The sequence below is a fragment of the Camellia sinensis genome, chromosome 15 (genome assembly GCF_055761805.1).
Source record: "Camellia sinensis isolate YWXY chromosome 15, ASM5576180v1, whole genome shotgun sequence".
Taxonomy (NCBI): domain Eukaryota; kingdom Viridiplantae; phylum Streptophyta; class Magnoliopsida; order Ericales; family Theaceae; genus Camellia; species Camellia sinensis.
In genome coordinates this window covers 136,381,828-136,400,407 of record NC_138975.1, presented here as the reverse complement: position 1 = coordinate 136,400,407, position 18,580 = coordinate 136,381,828, and the positions used below count along the sequence as shown (strand labels likewise).

The following is an 18,580-nucleotide window of genomic DNA, read 5'->3' as shown; positions in this document are numbered from 1 at the left end:
CAGCATGTCTTCCATGTTGACTAAGGGATGCTGAGCTATCGGAACTAGTGTGTACTCTATTTTCGAAGTAGAAGCAGATGATCGGGGCTGATTGAGTACGGATGAAGTTAACAGTGACTGCTGAATCGGTGACTGCTGAACCAGTGAGTTATGCACCTTGGCTCAGATACAAACAACATGCAGTTGCTATCATAAGCTGGAGAACTGCGCTCAAACACTAATTTATGCTCCAAAACTGATACCCTCAAACTGATACCCAGACTTGCCACTGATACATACATTCCTGCAGAGTTTCACTCTAAAAGCACGTATCAAGCAAGAGAGAGCCAAAACACCCCTATGATGGGGTAGGGTTACCCTGTCCTAATTTCATCAGGAACTAGGGATAACTATGCAAACAAGCGGTTTTAAACAATTCCTGCATTCGGGTGAGCAACCTGTCCTAGTTTAGAATAGTCTCAACGGCTTCCGATATGCAACTAGGTCTATTGGTCAAAAAAGGGTACCTCGGCAAGACCGCCTAATATACCTCTCGCTCTTAACACCGAGAAGTGAAAGAAGGATCAAACGGCACAGCGGTAGTCCAGATCCAAGGGTTGTGTTCCCATCGTGGCAGAGCCCGCAACTGGTCAGCCTTATAGTAAGCTTTTCCAAGCGAGCCTCGGGCAAACTGTTCAGGAATAGCAAATGGCAAACACAGTGACTTAGGCGCACCGATGCAAATGCAAATGCAAAGAAACAAATAAGTGTAGATAAAATAACATATCATGAGTTCGAGTCAAGTTCTCTAAATCTCTAGCAGAGTTGCCAGAAACTGCAGCTCAAATTTTTCACACCCCCCTTTCGGAAGGTTCGAAAGAAAGCCCTACAGTTCGGACTCCTGTCACGGTTCTGAATCTAATCTTACAAGTGCAATGTGAAATTGATAATTACCAAAGAGTCTAAATCCGGCAAATCTTTTTGGAAAATTGATTTTCAATCAAATAATGCTAAAATTGAACTGCTTTGCCAGATTACAGAGTCGCCACCTAAATATTTTATTTTGGGAAAATTTAGGAAATCCTGACTCGTGCCAAAGGCCACGTGTTCGTCATCACCAAAGTTGCCTCGGCTCAGGAACTTGGGTACGAGAGGGGAAGGTCCAGAAATGAGCACCCTGCTCGCCCGATCAAAGATCGGCCTCTACTAATCATGATATGTTCTTTTATAAACCTTATGTGTTCTTATTTCGGTTATTAATCTAACTTTACTATGTGACATACACAAGCAAGTATAGACTTCATCGCAAGAATTGAAACATTTCAAGTCATGTTTATTTTCGAAAATGGTTTGAATTTGCCACCCGCAAGTGGGCTTAAAGATGCATTTTTGCCACCAAACATAGTGGGCTTAAAACTTGATTTTACCACAACAAAGTGAGCTTAAAACTTACATTCATTGAATTGTTCCAATTCAAACAACAAGCCTTCATGCAATTTAGCATTTAAGCACATAGCCTCATGGAAAGCATGCTAGATCATGGCAATATGACAATCACACTCATGCAAGTATGCTAAAGCGTAAAAGCTTATCGAGTGTTCCAAGCTAGGAAAGAAAACAAAGTCAGAAAAATGCATGATTCCTAACTATACAAGATGCCTAATGCAACACATGTAATAATGCAACTAAATAGGCTCAGCCACTTAATCATGGTATTTGCAACACTTTCATAGCATGTTTTGAAACACGTATTCAAATAAGATATTTGAAATTACAAAGTTTGAATGATGCGCCGAGCCTCGATGCTTGCAAGACAAATGAATGGATGCAAACATGCAAGCATAAGGTATGCTAATTGAAAATGTCTCTAATCTAACCATCGAAAGTGATTAAATAAAAGGTAGAAAGACCTGGGGTTGGAAGACATACACACACGCACGCACACTTATTACAACATTATGCCCTCACAAAGGAGGGTCCGAATGAACTAGCTAGCTAAATTGATTAAGCTAACTATTACAAAACTCGAAACTAATTAACTATTCTAGTTAACTAATTATTACAAGCCGAATTAAGCTAATCAATTATAAAATGAATTAATTAACTAAATAGTTACAACACTCGTATGAATGAATTAGCTATAACTAACTAATTAAACAAAGCAAGTAAATGCCCTCAGGGGCGAGGGATGCATTCATGCTCGGCTTCTCCACCCGAAAATGCCACCGCCTTTCCATTGCAGCCTCTGTTTGCACATGCTTGATCACCAAAAATTGTGCCAACTCCCAGAACGCTTCTGATCCACCTCAGGACCACACAGAGCAACTTTCTTCATTGGTGGCCGGTCGGCTACTACTGGCGGCCGTCGGCCGCTGCTGGTGGCCAGTCGGCCACCCCTGCCCTGAACTTCCTTTTTTGTTGCAACAGAGAGCAAATAGAAACAAAACAATGTATTCTCAAGAAGTATGCGTACTGTTACCCTCCTTGTCATTACACAAGTTCAAAGGAGTGTAATTCTTCGCCCTGAAACCATCAACCAAGCATTTTCCATGCATGATGGCTTAGGAACCAAGCTTGTACAAGCTTAATGAGTGCAAAACATGACTCAACAAAACCACTACCCTATCATCCATGATCAAGGGTGATGGCGACCGAGCAAAGTGGAACGCTTCATCACTTTGAGTATGAAACATCCCATTTTCCTCTTGTTCGAATTAACGTCCGATCCGAACACATGCAATGCAACACAAAAGATGCTTTATCTTGCCTCTTTTACTTGTTCAATTTTATTTACTCGTTTTAGCTTTACCAATCCATTCTTTAATTGATTAGTCCAAAGGGTGAATGTCCTCTAATGGAGAGAGGGTTCAAACAACAACTTGCTTTGGGCATGAAAGAGGCATTACACTATTGGTAATGACCCCCAAGGGATTAAACCATTAGGTGTAACACTTCAATTTCACACTTAGGCAAATAAGTGGTTTGAAACCACTTTCAAAGCAAACAAAGAGTGAAGAATGGAGGGAGATTGCAGAGATTTAAAGTGCTGAAATTATGTGTAAAACGACACTAAAGCATGCAACCAACACAAGCAAGTGGTGTCTAAGGCCTTAAAACACCAAACTAGTGAAGACCGTTACACTATAGGCATGCAATACAAAGCTCAAAAGGTACAAACACTTTAAAATAGCCCTAAAACAGCCTAAAAGGAGTCATAAAACATGTTGGAATTGAGCTAAAAATAGCTAGAATAATAGGCCAAAACATAGCACAAGCTAGACTATTAAGTACAATTGCACTACTAGCATACAAAGTAAGCCTCAAGTGCTCCAACCAGCCCAAAACAGAGCTGAAACATACCAAAATAGAACCTAAAACATGCCTGAATTAAGCTAAGTTAAGCTATAAAATCATGCTAACATGTGAAGCTATCTATGCATGGAAGCAAGACACAAGGAGGGGAGGCTAACCCCTCCCATTTTTTACTTCAAAAGTTGATTTTTACCACTGAAATAACTCTGATTTTCAGTGGTCCAAAGGCCCAAAAATTTTGATTTAAAGGTGAGAAAAGTTGGCATAAAAAGCTTCACAAGCTAAGGAACAAAAGGGGGGACAACCCCCTAACTCACAAAGACTCAAACCAACATGTTTATGCCTCAAAAACAAAGTTTTTTATACTTCAAAAAAAGCCTTAAAACAGTTGAAGAGGATGGAAAATCAAGTATGCACAATAAGCTTAAATGAGGTAAGTTCTATACCTTTGAAGCAAAGTGCAATTCAGCCACTAACTCAAGCTCAAATTCCCTTCCTAGGCTCAAACAAAGCTCCAAGAGACCTCAGCTCCAAGATAGTCAAGTTTGATCAAGGGTCTATGTGCAAAAGTGTAGAAAAAACTAACTACAAAGCACAAAACAAGAAGAGAGAGACAGAATTCTAGAGAGACGGAGAGAATTTTTGGTCTAAAATCTCTAACCCCCAAAAATGGGGGAGGACACCCCCTATATATAGGAAAATAAGGTTTGAGCTTGTATTCATCCCACCATACAAGTGTATGAAGATGTAGTTTAGTGAGCAACAGCTGGCAAACAAATATCTAAAAAAGGAGACCAATGGCCGTCGGCCACTACCGGTGGTCGACGGGCACAACTTGTGGCCGACAGGTCACCCTTCCTTCCAGGAAAGAAACAGCAAGCTCTTGGTCCAAAAACAAGCACAAAACAGATAAGTTTAGAGGCTCAAAGACAAGGCGTCTCGCCGAGGACTTCAAGCGCTCAAAACGAACACAAACAAGCACAATCATCGAGTGCACAAACGATGACGTCCAAGTCTTGAGGACGATAAAAAATGGGGTATATACATATAGCTTTGGGGTTGTTTTGATCGAGCTTATATCGTCTAAGCCAGCTGTGGACATTACAAGACATTGCCACAAAATTAATTTGTCTAATATGGCGATTAATAAGATTCAAAATCATGAACTTCATGAGCTTGTTGACCCCTGTCTTGGGTTTAACTTGGATTATAAGGTGACGGAGATGATCAAGGTGGTTGCTGATCTAGCATTTCAGTGTTTGCAGAATGAAAGCGATATAAGGCCATCGATGAAAGAAGTGTTGGAGGTTTTGAAAGAAATCAGCAATGTGGGTTATGATAGGAAGGTTGCAGATGAGATGGATATACCAGTAGATGATGTTGTGTTGTTGAAGAGTGATTGACTGACGCTTTCGCCTAATTCTTTGAGGCAAAATTGGGTTAGCAGGGGAAGTACCACATCTAATGCTAGTGGTAGCTAAGTTAATGTATTATTTTAATGCAGTCAAGATCCATTGTTTTGTAAATTTTGGGTGATAATGCCATCTTATTTCCATCATGAATATGAAAGTTACTCTAAATTATATTAATGCCTTTGTATATAGTGATAAAATCATTCATTGTATAAGTCGATTGAATTTTTTTTTTCTATTCATTGTTTCATTGTCATTATTTGTTCTTAAAACTAGGCAATGAACCACGCCCAATTTCCTGGTATTAAATTGTCATGTGGATAAATTTGTGTCAATGGAGAGAATTTTTTCACAAAGTAGAAGGGAAAATGAAAAAATTATTGGGCAAAATGTTAAAACAAAAACTAGACCATATATGTGATAATGTCATGATATTTGCTTTCATTTTCATGGTCTACCAATGATAATGTCACAATATAATCAAAGAATTTATTGGGTGTTCTCGGATCTACACGTGCACGTGTTGTAGGAATACCACAATACAATATGAAGGTCACGTGACATTCCAAGTACATCCAATGATTTCTTGTTATATTGAGCCGGAGATATGGCAAATGTGAACATGGATAAATTTCATCATGGGGAACCAGATGAAAAAAACCTACTGCTAAAGAGGTTGCATATGAAGTAAATGCTTTATTATCATTGTTATTATCTTTTTCCTAGATTTTTCGACGCCACGCTTACATTGGTAATGCCAATCTCATTGTAGCCGATCATGTTAGAGGTGCTTTTTCTATTAAAGGAGTAAGATCCAAGATCCAGTTGCTGCTGAATATCTAAGATACAATTATCAATCAATCATTTTCTTGGGAGGGAAAAAAATAAACAAAAAAAGAGAGAAAGATATCCTATTTTGGGGTCACTATGTTATGCATAGAAATGGGAGAATCATATCAATGTGGCAGAGATATTAGTCTAATTTTTGTAGACTATGGGATGATAAGATTAGACTAATTTTTGTTCATTCCCGAATTCGTGATAGCAGAAAAAAAAATTCCCATATCTTTTTTTTTTTTTTTTTGATAACTCGGTATTTGGTCCAATAGACCAACTAATCCTGGAACCAATCTCACAATCCATTAGCGTTCCCCATACCTTATAATAGAAGAATTCAAAGTTTTGTTCATGGAAAGAATTACAATTTTTGTTCAAATTGATTTATTGCAGCTTTTGTGTAATAGAAGAAAAAAAGAGTAACAAGAAAAAGAAAAGAAAAGGAAGTTTACAACCACAGTAGACATCTTGCTCTGTTTTTACTAGAAAAAATTTAGGGCAGCAATTCATAGTGAAGAATCAAAGACATACTTGGACAACAATTAACATAGCAACTTCAAACAAAATTTCACTACTTTGAGGGTCTTGAAGAATCTACGTCACATGATATTATTCGACATAAGCTTTGCAGTCCACAATGTTTTTAACCTAAAAAACATCATTACATTGATTCAACCTCACAGGATTCATTCTCTTGTGATATTTGAATAGTAGAAGACGTGATTGGTGTTCTTGAAGGTGAAGATAAGAATGGTTCAGGGGGAATTTGCAAAGATTCTAGATTTCCTTCAAGCATCTCAATCACCTTGTTAATTGCCGGTCTATTTGATGGATTAGCTTGTATGCAACATAGACCGACTAATATCATCTTTCGTGCAACTTTTTCATCCTCTTCAGATTCAATAACATGAAGTCCTATATCTCCATCACATTCTAGCTTCTTGTAGATCGAATGTGGGAAATATAAGTCGCTAGTGTGATCAACTGATTCGCCAATGTTTTCCCTCCCATGAACCATCTCTAGGACTAGCATTCCATAGCTATAGATGTCAGCCTTGTATGATACTCTTCCAAAATTTCTGGAGAAGACTTCAGGTGCTATATACCCAATAGTTCCTCGTGCATGCAACATGGATGCAAGGCTCTCTTTGTTGGAACACAATTTAGCAAGCCCAAAATCAGAAATCTTTGGACAAAAATCTTCATCTAGAAGAATGTTGTGGGGTTTAATGTCAAAATGAAAAATGCACGTTGCACAACCACGATGCAAGTACTCCAATCCTCGAGCAATCCCTACTGCAATCTTGTGCATTGTTTTCCATTCTAAGTCATCATTTGTCACCTGAGATTTGTTGGTGTGTAAGAACTTCTCAAGAGATCCATTTGGCATGTACTCGTAAATAAGAGCCCTTTTGCAACCCTCAAAACAATACCCTACAAGGCTTATAATGTTGACATGGGAAGTCCTACTAATGCTTGCAACCTCATTTATGAACTCTTCTCCATTACTGCCTTTTGTTTCATTTAGAAGCTTGACAGCCACCAAACGTTCATCAAGAAGCTTTCCTTTGTACACATCACCATAGCCGCATTTCCCGAGTTTATCTTGGAAAGAATTTGTTACTTTCTTTATTCTTGAGTAACTATATCTTTGTGGCACAAGGGATCCATTAATTTTCAAGAAAGCTTCCACATTATCATATGCCATTGTCGATTTCCTCCAAAAGAATATCGATTTGTATGTAGAGGTTTTCTTTGTAAACCAGAAAATCAGAGATGGACAAGTGACTAAAATTATTGCTTCCGCAACGATTAAAATGACTACTGCAAGAATGAAAGAAGTCAAGTAGTGTTAAAATCTCTGACCCGCCAAAAACAAAATTTTGAGGTAATGCAAGAATTATGTTAACAAAAATCAAAACTAACTCAGTTGTTTACAGAAAATTACTACGAACAAATATGAATCATAAACTATGTTCTAGTTATAATGAAATTGATCAAACCTTGAACAAAGAAAACAAAATGATTAAAGTTTTTATGCATTACTAAATTAAGGAAAGACATAGAATAAAATTTTAGTAGGATACCTATGGCAACATTCAAGGTCAATTGTTTATTTCCACCTACAAAACATAACAACACACCATTAACTAAGACTATGTTTGGATAGAATTTTAGAAAGGAAAAGAAAAAAGGTGAGTGAAATGTACGTGTATTTCATTTATATTTCACTACTTTTTCTCTTTTCCTTTGTAAATTCCTACTAAAATCAATAATAAAAACACTAGCCTAAAGAGACATAATTTTGAAGCAACAATGCCCACATTAAATGAATAATTGTAGCCTAGACTCAGTAATAGAACATTTTCTAAGCTTGTTAGAAGGCTAAATGAAACAGTACAAGTTTGATATTTGTCGCTTTTGTTTTTCTCTTTTTAATCTTCCATTTACATGAATCTTTTTTCGTACTCTTTATCACTTTCAAGAGTAAAATGACATTTTAGTCCTTTAATAACACATTTTCCCCCAATCTAAAAAAATAAATAATTAAATAGCACATTTTCCCCTCTATTATTTGTTTTTGGAATTTTTTTTCATTTCAATCATGGTGTCACAATTCTTTTTTCTAGCTTCTTTTGATTTTACCCATAACTTTATCACATAGAATTTTCAATAGTGAGATTTCAACAACTAACTCAAAAGACTCATGAGCAGAAGGTACTCTTATGTCAATAAACAATACTTGTGAAAATTTTGGTAAAACCTATTTTTATACCAGTGCAATCCTTTACCTTCAAAAAATAAATAAAAATTCGTATCTCATGTAGTAATGACTTCCAATACTGTCAAAAAATTTAAAATCTCACTTCCTATAAAGTCTGTGTAAGGATTGCTTTTCAAATTTTAATATGTTTTCCTATTAAAACAAATCATTGGTAACCACATCTTTATAAACCTTACAAAAATAGGGAATACTGTATATTTAATTGGAATGAAATTATATTAAACAATTTGTTATTTTATTTTATATGTACTCTTATAGTTTTTTTTCAATTGCATCACTTTTAAAATTTTATGGGCCAAAGTACATAAGCTTATGAGAAGTGAAAATGAAGTCTCTTTGACAATTTAATGGGGGAACTACGTATAGGTTGAAAAAGAGGAAATTCTATTTCCATACACCAAGTTTCCTTACTTCACACACTTCATGAATTTTTTCAGAATCACAATTTTATCCTTGAACAAAATTACCATCTCACCCACCACCATCTCACCAGCCACTTCACCGCCGGCCATCGCCTCCCATGCCCAAACGTCAACCATGCACAGCATTTCTTTTCACTTTCCCCACTTCTTTCAGTCTCTAACCTTCTAATTTCGTAATTTTTATTTCTCTATATCGCCAGAGAAATCGCGACCGTTCGGACAACCAGTGCTAAACAAATCGCTGCCATTTAGATATCAATCACCGAACCAATTGAGTATGTACAAATATCAACTATTGAATCTGTAGGGTTTGTTCAAGCATCAACCATCAAATCTCTCTATGTCTCTTTTTCTTTCTTTGTTAATCGATCAATTGATCGATCGTGGTAAAGAATCGAGGTTGCATCGCGATGGAGGAGGCAGAGAGGACTAGAGAGGGGGCGGAGAAGACTGGGGAAATGGTGGGGAGGTGGGTTGCAGAGGTGATGGCGACCGGTGATGATCGCGATGGAGGTGACAGCGACTGGCAATAATCGCGATGGAGGTGACGACAGCGTGAGGGGTTGTATAAGAATGGCTGAAAGGCTAGGAAGTGGCGGTGGTTGATGTCATCACTGCCGCCGTCGTCGGTAGTTGGTGTAGTTAGGGTTAGGTATATTTTGAATGTGAAGTGTGTGAACTGAGATAAAGAAGTAAAAATTAAATTACTAAATGTGTAGATTGAGAAAAGATGCACACAGAGATAATTTGGTGTGTGAAAATAGAATTTCCCTAGAAAAAAGGGAAAAATTTTTTATCCACATATGAAAAGGTTTAAGTGACACTTACACCCCTATAACCTTTCATTTACACCTCACCATAATCATTTATATATTTGTAATTTTTTCACCTTCTCTCATTTGTATGTACTTTTCCTTTATTTAATTGACCCAATTGGTCTATATTAAATAATAGGATAAATTACAAATACACCTCCTGAGATTTGCTTAAAATACGAATTGCCCCATGTAGTTTGAAAAATTACAAATACCTCCCTATTAGAATTTTTTATTTAACAAAATTAATTGAAAAACTGAAATTTCTAACTGTTCACCTATACAATAATAAAATTATCTGAATTATTAATTGAAATAAAATTTTAACATTGTTAAAAAATGTTAATTAACTTGATGATTAATTAATAAAATGACCTATTTGTTATGAAATTAGAAATCTTAGGGGCATAATGTAATTTCTAGAACCACAAAGAATAATTTATAATTTAAGTAAATCTCAAGAGATGTATTTATAATTTATCCTAAATATAATATTTGGAAAAAATATAAAAAAAGAACAAATAATCCTATCCAACTTCCAAGCAGTTCCTTTTGTCAACGTCAAGTCTGGACCTATTAAAAGAAAGTCTGACTTCACGCCATTGGTCAAAGAAATCTATGGAGTCAATCGGTGTGTTCAGGTTTAATTTTTTAAAAGTTGATTTGTTTTTAGTGAGTATTTATAAAATTTTAAATAATTTTTTTACTTTTTTAAATGTATCTTACTTAAATGTATCTAAAAAGTAAAATATTTGTAAAAAAATATTTTTAAAAATTAATAAATACATAAAAATATGAAAAATATATTGAATTTTCATTTTTTTTTATATTTTTGGTATTTCGTGAATTTTTTAAAAGTTTTTTTTCACAAAAATTATATCTTTTATGTGTATTTATGTTACGCACGTCTACAAGTTAAAAAAATTACTTAAAATATTAAAAAAAATCAGTAAAAACAAAAAAATACGAAAAATAAAAAAGTAAAATTTTCTGAAAAATAAATTTTGATAACCAAAACTAAGCAGAGAGAATCATTTTTTTTTTTATATATATATTTTTTATGGGAAGAGTCAATCATTATATGGATATATTAGAAGATAGAGGGAATTACTTAAAAGTGTAATGTTAAAAAAAAAATACAAATATAGGGTGTAAGTGAGACTTGTACCTTTACAATTTTTCATTTGTATCTTATTATAGAATCACTTGCACTCCTCATGTATTTGTAATTTTTTTTTCTCTGCTCAACTGTCAAGTAATTCTCCCTACAAGATATCTCATAGTGAAGATATTGTGCTAAAGGCTACAAACGAGTTGAGTTGAACCAATTTTTTTAGTGTTAAGACTTGTTTATTATGAATTAATCAAGCTGAAGCTTGAGCCAAGTTCAAGTCAAGCTTAAATGTTAAATATTTGATAAACTTCAGCTCGACTTGAGTTCGCTCAATTACATAAACAAGCCAAGTTTGAACTCGAGCTTTAAAAAAAAATTAAACTTAAATTAATTTACTTATTAAGATAAAAATAAATAAAAAAATTATGAGCAAAATATACAAGAATACTTATATTAATAATAAATTTCATCAATTAAATATGCCAATTTACACAAACATCAAACACAAATAAAAAATTAAAATAAATTATTGAAAATTTATTTGATATATTATTAAAAGTAAATATTAATTTTTTTTTTTCCTCATGTTCACAAGCCTTATCGAGCTGCGCTTGAGATTACTCAAACTCGACTCAATTAATAAACGAGTTTAAAAATCAAGCTCAAACTTTAAATGAGCCGAACTCAAACTGTTTATGAACAATTTGATTTGTTTGTAGTCTTAATTGTGCTGCCCATAAATCACGTGGTACGTAGTCAATATGGTGCTGTGTTATTTTGAGTTAGTATTACAATTATTTTAATATTAATTTTATTTTTTTATTTATTTATTATGTGTTATTTTGTTGTGAAATTTTATCCGGTGTTCAATTTTATCAAATTAGTCCTTTTACTCTAAAATAATTAGGGTAAATTACAAACACACCCCCTGAGATTTACTTAAATTATAAATTACCCCCTGTGGTTCTAGAAATTACATTATACCCCCTAACGTTTCTAATTTCATAACAAATAGATCATTTTATTAATAAATCATCAGTTAAATAACAGTTTTTAATACTATTAAAATTTTATTTCAATTAATAATTCAGATAATTTTATTATTGTATAGGTAAACAGTTACAAATTTCACTTTTTCAATTAATTATGTTAGGTATGTGTGATTTTCCAAATCACAGGGGGTGTATTTGTAATTTACCCTAAAATTTTAGAATATGTCTGTCACGCCCCAACATTTTAATTAATTGAAAACATTATCAAAGCCTTTAAATTAGGTCCAATTTTTATTTTATTTTTATTTTATATATATATATATATATATATCTATTACCCTTGGGTGATAAAAACATAATAATACATGTTCTCTCTCTCTTTAAAAACAACAATGTAATAGTACATGCCAAGCTTCTGCCGCGAAGCTACAAATAAATAATTATAAACCACAAGATACATTTTTCATTCCTTTAACATCTTTGCTAAAATTATACACATAAGGTACATAGAATCCATACTCTTCAACTAATGAATCCGAAATTCTCTTCCTGAAAAAGAATAAAACAACGAGAGGTGAGCACTAATGCCCAGTAGGAATCTCATAGGTCTACAACAATAGCAACCACATAGATAGAAATGATCATGCATGCAGAGTGATATCATATAGTAAGATGGCATTTTGTAAGCTGAAAATATTATACCAAAAAGTATCGTTTCTTAAAATTTCACTTGAACCTTTTAAGAAAACTCCTTGCCATAAATGTAGTCTCTCATCATTAAGAAGCCATAAATTTTCTTTGAAAACAAGTACACTTAAGGAAAAACATCATCTTCAATTTATTAACCCGATTCCAAATTATTCCTCATTTTGTTTCCATTTTAATATTCCATATTTCGTTTCCATTCTAACATTACACATTTCATTTCCATTTCTAATTACCATACTCCATAACATCAAAATCCAAAGGATTAGAATTCAAACATAACACAAGAATCACAAACCCTTTTTAATTCAATTTCCCAATTACTTACAAAACAAAGCTCATAGTTTTCACCTTTGTCACAAGCAATCCATTGAGCTCATCATCACTAGCCCTTAATCCAATTACCCACATAATGCCAATTTCAATCCTTAATCCATTTTTCTTCAGTTCATTTTCAATTCATTTATTCTTCTCAATTCATGAGTAAATTTCATTATTTCACAACAACCAAACTGAGACTACAACTCAGTGGTTTTCTCAATCATACAAAATATACATAAACACTTCAAACTGCCATTTTACGGAAATTTCGTCCGCGGGATCGGCACCCATGTATAAATTTTGGGACTTTCACCCAGGACACTCTGGCCAACTTAGTTATAATGGAGTCCATCCCTTTTCTCCTCCCAAACAGTGGGGTCCATCCCCTTTCTCCTCCCAAATAATGAAGTCCATCCCCTTTCTCCTCCCAAACAAACATACATATACAATGTATTTAATCACACAATCACACATGGAGTACATCTCATTTCTCCTCCCAAACAATCATACATATACAATGTATTAAAACACACAGTCATATTCAATGACAACCATTTCTTAGACTTATCATGTTGTTTACTCTTTTCAACTAGCACAATACATGTGATCCAAAATATGATTTTCAAAATGAAACAAGTGCACTTAAAACATAACACAAGAATTTTCAAAATCTCTTTCCAAAACATACAATTCAAATCCTCAAAAGCCATTGCATTCTCCATGATATCTAGGGGTGGGCAACGGTTTATCCGAACCGCTCAAACCGCCAAATCCGCCCAACCCGCATATAAATGGGCGGATGCGGTTTGAAATATGACAAATTTGCGGGTTGCGGGCGGGTTGCGGGTTTTAAACCGCAACCCGCAAAAACCGTCCGCACTTTAATTATTATTATTATTTTTTTTTTATATACCAACTTTGTAACTTTTACAGGAGCACCATTATATTCTCTATGACACTAGGATCCTTATTTTTAAGTATTTCTCAACTTTCTTAATGCCGTAGAATTATCAAGTCCTAAACTTGGTTTCTTATATGATTTTCATTAGTGATTCATCCACTTTTTCCTAATAAAATTTTCCTTCTAATGGTCGACAGAACTTATAGTTTGATTATTGATTACTGAACTAGCAATTCTAATTGAGTACAACCTTTAATGCATTGATATACATTTTTTTCATGGCAAAAATGCTAGTGTAGGGTCTCTTTGTTTTGGGTACTTTCATTTAATGCATTGATATTCAATTTTTATTTGTAAACTCATCAAAAAATTGTTATCACAAATATATAAAATGAATCTGATGCCTAAATTCGCTGGGAAAAAAAAACTCGAAAATTAATTTTTAAAGAAAAAAGTGTAAACCGCAAACCGCCCGCAACCGCCCGCACATTTGCAAACCCTATCCGCACAAACCGCAAACCGCACTGCGGGCGGTTGCGGGTTGACTTTTTCCCAAACCGCATAGATGCGGGCGGGTTAAAACCGAACCGCAAACCGCACAAAACCGATCCGCGAACACCCCATATGCGTGATTTAAAAATAGTCTGGTTTGCCTAGTCAACATACAATTTCTACACCAATCACAGTTGTCCTCCACCGATAGCCCAAAACAAATACATCTAAACCGATACATATGGGAGTGATAATACATATCAAACTCCACCATCATCATTAATAATCCTCCGATTTCATATTTACAATGACAATTTCAATTATTTATACAAAATAACAATTTGATCCAATTAGGGTAAAACTTCCTTTATTTATATCAACCCAAAATCAATACAACCCAACACAACTCAACTAAATTCAACATAACTCAACATAGTCAACACAATTCAACATAATCAACACTATTCAACATGATTCAATTCAACACCACTAGATATAATTCAACATAGTTCCAGGTAAATTTTTAAATCCCATTTCAACATTCCATAACCGAGTTTATGTCATCTATATCATTAATAAATCATTTTCCCCAATTTCCTTTCTCATTATAACATGATTTACAATGCTCATAACAAAGTTCATTCGCAAATTTTAAACATAATTTTCAAATATAACCAAATTCTAATTAAACTTGTACATATATAATTCAACCTACCAATTTCATGATTCTACTTTCAATTTGGGCCAAATCGTTGATTATCATCATGAATCAACCTAGGGTTTCTTGAAAACCTAGAAATTTCAAGAAAAAATTCAAATTTCTTAAACCATTACTTTTTATTCCAACTTTCTCATTGATTATACACCTAGGGTTCATAATCCATCATTTTAACCCAACAATTGAACTCCCAACATCTCAAACCCTAAACCCCCAATTCTCATAATATACTCTAGATGCCCAAAAATGTAGGTTTTGTATGTATATAATCAAAATACCACAAATCTATCTATTTATGGAAGTATTGAGGAAGAACAAGAACCCCTACCTCAAGAATCAAGCAAAGGAGTGAAGCTTTGATGAGAATCCGTCACAAATCCGAGCTTCAATCGGTTGAAAATGTTGATCTTCTCTTATTCTCCATCCTTGATGCAAGATCCATGGTGGATTTATTGATAAAAGTGGAGGAAATCAAGGTTTTTAGGGCTAGGTTTTCGGACATAGAATGAGAGGAAAGAAGAGGGGAAAAGAAAATGTAAGAAATGGTCTCAAAATCACGTTTTTAAGCTGCTGAACTCGCGCATTCCGCTCGAGTGTCACTTTTCACGCTCGAGCGTACCTGCTTCCAGCACAGATTCCGAAACTTCGAACAGGTATAATTTTCCCATCTAGACTCCATTTTAGGTCGTTCTTGTGTCCAAATCGAAGCCCCAAAAATAAGCTTTCCAATGGTGCTAGCCTCATACCCAAATTCAAAGTGTGGAAAAAGAAAAGGGCAAAAGAGTGACGGCTGTTCGTTGGAAGATTATTCAAATTAAAGTTTTTGGTCCAATCTTACTTTACCATCATGTTACCACTTCAGTCAATGACCCAAAATAAAATATGGAGGCTCCAAACATAATAATAAAAGGTCAAAAACAATCCCACTAGCCTTAGAAATTCAAACTTAACCAGGAAGACCGCTCGAGCGCCCAATCTCGCGCTCGAGCACGCAGACCAACAAAGCCCGCCGCACGAGCGACCACTCCTACGCTCGAACAGGAATTCACAACTCTCAGAATTTCGGACAGGCTGCAAAAATACTGGAAGCCTCACAAGTCTGCTCGAGCGTCAACTCCCCCGCTTGAGCGGAAGGAAAAATTCTAGATTGCTACAATGTCATTTTAGGTTGGGTTTAATTTATGGATTTGAAAAAAAAGATTTGATGCAACTCTTTTAATCCCTAGAAATATTGTTCTCATTGAAAAGACCAAAATATCCGAATCATTGCAAAATTCAAATAGAATATTTGAAAGCCGAGGTAACTTTATTTTTAGAAGGGTAAATTATAAACACACCCTGAGGTTTACTTAAATTATAAATTACGTCCTGTAGTTCTACAAGTTACATTATGCTCCCTAAGATTTCTAATTTCATAACAAATAAGTCTTTTTATTAATAAATCATCAAGTTAATTAACAGTTTTTAGTAATGTTAAAATTTATTTCAATTATTAATTCAAATAATTTTATTATTGTATAGGCAAACAGTTAGAAATTTCATTTTTTCAATTAATACTATTAAATAAAAAAATCTGACAGGGAGGTATTTGTAATTTTCCAAACCACGGGAGGCATTCGTATTTTAAGCAAATCTCATGGGGTGTATTTGTAATTTACCCTTATTAGAATGATCCATTGTAGTGCATGGAAGAAAAAAAAAAAAAAAACCAAATATTTTGAGAAGAAAACAAAAAACAAAAATCAAGTCAGTTTTTGAAGTCTTCTTATTCGTGTATTAAGTTTTTTCTTAAATTCAAATTTGAACTTGACCGTTAGGTTCATGCTTTTGGGCTCATCATAGGTCTCCTTTCAATAATTTAAACCATTTATTTTGTAGATTCTCCGTGTATATTATCCATAAAAGTAATCCGATAATCGTAATTTTTTCATTTTATCCCGTTTATCATAAAAAATTAGATAGTCTATTTTAAAAAATATAAATGTCATTTATTTTTAAAACAAATGTGATAAAATAAAAATGTTACAATTATCAAGCTGACCTAATGTTTTTCATAAATAATATACATGTATGAACTTATAAAATGAATTATTCATGAGATCTGTGGTAAGCCTAACAAACCAAAACATGAATTGAAGCCAATTCTTTTATTTATTTATTTTTTGGTCTCTTAATAGAAACATAACTGCCTCATATGGGGACTAAGCATTTTTGTCAAAAAGTCACAATAAGTCGTCATATCACTCTCTTTATTTTTTTGCACATCTTTTCATAAAAAGTCAAAAATAAAATAAAATAATTTGTTCCCAAACCACAAATTAAATAAACTGTAGTATACTTTTTCCTATAACTTCTTGTAATAGACCAACTCATAAAATCATTAAAATGGAAATTGGGATTAAAAAAAATGTGGTCAATATTCTAAAAATGATATATATATTAAAGGCATTTTTTGGGAAGAACATAAAAAGCCGAAAGCTAGTTTTTAACCTATTTTGAGTTATATCATCCTCTCTACTTTTTTTTACACGTTTTTTCAAAAAAAAAAAGTAAAAAAAAAATCAGTTTTTAATCAACTTTCCAAAACAACCCAAAGTTTTAAATATAAGTCGATACATATTAGTATTTTTAACTTATGATATTCTCATACCAATTAATAATGTCTAATACAGATTAATATTTAACTGTATCACTAATATCGATATATTCTAATAAAATTATTTAAAATTATTATATATGTATATATATATATATGAGACAAACCCGGAGGGATTGGCCTAGTGAGTGCTACTTAGGGTTTAGGGGTATGCACTCTTTAGATCTTAGGTTCAACTCCCATTAGGAGCAATTCACTACTTGGTGCCACACTTGCGAGTTTTGCTCGATTCACGCGAAAGGACACTTTGTATGGATCCTAAGATTAGTCGAGACCCAGATATTTGATCATAAATATATATATATATATATATATGTGTGTGTGTGTGTGTGTGTGTGTGTGTGTGTGAGACAAACAATAGAATTTTTATGTAAATGTGAACAAGAGAACATTGGGAGACCAAAGAGGGGACATGCGGGGAAAAAAAAAAAAGTAATGATTGAGATCCCACCCCACAAGACTCCTATAAATCTGAACCACTCATGATGTGGACCCTACACATACATGGGGTCCACATACATGAGTGGACTCCACACATACATGGAGAGTCAGGATCACTTTGGGGGTGTGGGGGTCATCTCCAAAAGGGGTCCTAAACATTTTGAAAAAAAAAAATGAGATGAAGAGTGTGATAATTGGTAAGTGGAAAGATGGTGGTGATCAAAAACGTGTGGAAAAGAGAGGGATTTTCCAAAACCATTTTCACAAAATAAAATAAAATAAATAAATAAATAAATAAATAAATTAGACATTATAGTTATATCACATAGTGGTAATAGTAATTTAAGATTTTTAAAAATTTCAGATTAAATATTAAAATAAGATCTTATTTAACAAAATTTTAAAAAAAAATTAAAACCTTAAACAATAAAAATTTATGATAAAAAAATTGTCAATAGGTGATAGTCTAATTGTTAAAGCCTCATTTGGAAATATATTATTTTAATAATTTTTTAACTTTTTACAAAAAAGATGTACAGAAAATAAAAAGAGTGATTTAACAAGTTATATTGTCAAAAATTGATTTTTTGACATTTTGATTAAAATATGTTTTCCCCAAACGAGGCCTAAGTGACTGAACAATCTCAATTTACAATAAAAATTATAATATTATTAGAT

The 18,580-nt window shown here is 33.6% G+C and overlaps 2 pseudogenes; one reads left to right on the top strand and one right to left on the bottom strand.

The window, feature by feature from the left end:
• LOC145813611 (LEAF RUST 10 DISEASE-RESISTANCE LOCUS RECEPTOR-LIKE PROTEIN KINASE-like 1.1) overlaps positions 1-4,842 on the top strand; it is a 29,498-nt pseudogene extending 24,656 nt beyond the window's left edge.
• Positions 4,843-5,965: 1,123 nt separating this feature from the next.
• On the bottom strand, positions 5,966-7,353 carry LOC114258219 (PR5-like receptor kinase pseudogene; annotated as a pseudogene).
• Between the last annotated feature and the right edge of the window lie 11,227 nt (positions 7,354-18,580).